Source organism: Cryptomeria japonica, chromosome 5 (genome assembly GCF_030272615.1).
Source record: "Cryptomeria japonica chromosome 5, Sugi_1.0, whole genome shotgun sequence".
Taxonomy (NCBI): Eukaryota; Viridiplantae; Streptophyta; class Pinopsida; order Cupressales; family Cupressaceae; genus Cryptomeria; species Cryptomeria japonica.
Genome location: NC_081409.1, coordinates 80783188 through 80785855, shown reverse-complemented (window position 1 = coordinate 80785855; position 2668 = coordinate 80783188).

Below are 2668 nucleotides of genomic sequence, written 5' to 3'. Positions count from 1 at the left end.
TGGTTTGAACAGAATGAGTATTCCACTAATGAAAGGAGATTTCTAACTTTCTTTCCCACTTTAAAATTATTTTACTTCATGTGTTTCATCATTGACCTTTCATTTTTTAAGAGTAGGCTTAACATTGTGTGCTATTAATGATATAGATAATTATTTATAACACTTGAGTTTTAATAAGGTGTAAAAGTTATGACAATTATATTTTAAATTGAGTATTGCTTAAATACAATCAATTAGAAATATGCTAATAAAATAAGACTAAAATAGAGAGCAAAAGATAGAGCGAAAGACAGAGGTGCGAGAAGTGGAGGAGCGCACAAGAAGGGCATGCAGTATGGAGATGATGCGGATATAGGAATGTGAAGACCTATGAAATGGCGAATATTGGAAGTAGACTGGAATAATCTTGAAACCCCTTGCGAAGAGCAGTCAAAATCGGAAAGAGGAGTAGAAAACAGTGGAGATAGTTTAATCCATCACCCTTACACAGAAAAGGAGGAGCCATCCGACGACATTGAAATTGACCTAACCAAAGATATTGATAATGAAAGTCTGATCTTTGAAATTCATGCGATCATTGCAAAAATCGTGCGACCAAAATTACCAAGGAAGGATATCCATACCTAGACTGAGGAAAATTGGGGGAAGCACATAATGATTAAATTTCTACCCAGAGGCTTCTTTGTAGCAATTTTCCCTGAAGAAAAAGAACGAATCCATGTTTTGTATCTCAAAAACTGGTTTTTGAACAATCACCCAGTGTATATGTAGTGCTGGTCTCTGAATTTTGATCCCACATCGCTGGCTGTATATGATAAACCTATATGTATCCGACTGTACAACTTACCAATTGAATATTGGAGTGAGACAAGCTTGGAAAAGATTGGAAGAACCCTTGGAACTCTACTAGAAATTGATGAAGATATAATAGAGGGAGACCTATATACTTATGCCAGACACAAAATCGTTATCATGAAGACAATTCCCTCTTCGGTGATATTACTTTCTGCGAATGGTGAATGGAAACAGCAGATAGAAGTGGAAAACTAAATTAGGGCTTGTTCAAGATGTGGAAGTTTATTTCACAATTCGGACAAATGCAGATTATTTGTGAGAAAGGTCTTTAGCCGCCCTCCCAGAAAACCGAAACAAGTATGGAAAGAAAAAGGGAAAAAATGGAATCGGAAACTCTGTTCTTAGAGGGACCTAAATTTGCCAATCTTGAATCTAATCAAGATGCAAGCATGGCTACCCCGACACAAGACAACCCAGTAAATATGAACAATGATATGCAAATATTTCCAATTGAATCCCCCCTGTAGAGGTCACACTTCAGGAACTTGAATCAAAATCATCGGAGTCGGACAATAATGGAGATGATTTAAATTTGGTAGATCCCAGACGCATCAGTCGGTCGGCCAATACTATCCTTGGGGGTGCAAAATACACAAGAGGAAGGAAAATCCATAAGACAGTGAGGGAGCAAAGGGCAAATGAGAAGGGTATTGTAAGTATGCTAAAATTTATTAATCACTCCAAGGAAGGAAAGGCCTCCCTTCGAGGACGATGAGGATCATTTCATGGAATGTCAGGGGCCTATCAACCCCTAACAATTATATTTTAAATTGATTATTTCTTAAATATAATCAATTATATTTAATAAAAATATTTTAATTGTTATCTTAATTTTTTCACTTGATTGTCCACTTTGATTTTAGATATCGTATTTTTAAATTAGCCTTGAAACATGTTGTTCTAATGGTGAAATTCGTATTACTCGATAGTAACTAACATTTAATTTTGTACCCAACTTAGTGTGGTACCTATGATAAAACTACATATTAACAAATATCACACTCTTGTACTTAGGATTGGCTCATCTACAATCTGTATCCTTACCCATTTAATCCTACTTATACTTATTCCTAGTCACTATTTACCTCTTATATTTCACACCGCCTATGATCTCAGCTCAATGTATTCACTCTTTACTTCAAGATTAACATTTTATTGTCTAGCTACATTTTAATGCTTCTTAAGATTGAATCCAATAACCATTGATTTTTTTGATGGTTAATATTTTTTAATTAGCTAATAGTTGAAAATGAGGGTTCAAAATTTGGCTAATAGTACAAGTTGCAAGGCAACATGAATTATCATATTTTTACAAAAAAATATTTTAGTCTTTGTTAAATTGCCTTAACATTTATTTACATCTTTTTTCTAAAATTTAATTATCTACATATTATTTATTTTATTTAATTCTTAAAATTTAATTATCTACATATTATTTATTTAATTTAATTCTTAAAATTTGATTATTTACATCTTACTTTTAGTATTTAAATTTAAAACTTCTTGTCATTATTCAAAAAATATTAGCACTTAAAATCTATTAAATATACATTTTAATTGAATTTATTACTCTCTACAAATAATTTTAGAAGACATTTATTTTTTAGATATCTTTATTTGTATTTATTCATCTATCAAAAACTTATAATTTTGATGAGACATATATTTTTATATGCATTATTTATTTTGAAAATATTATAGTTATGATTAATATTAATATATAAATGGTGTCAAATTTATGCTAAAAGATAATAGTTTTTGTTAACAAAGTCATGTTAATACACTGATGCACACTCATAACATCATTCCCGCC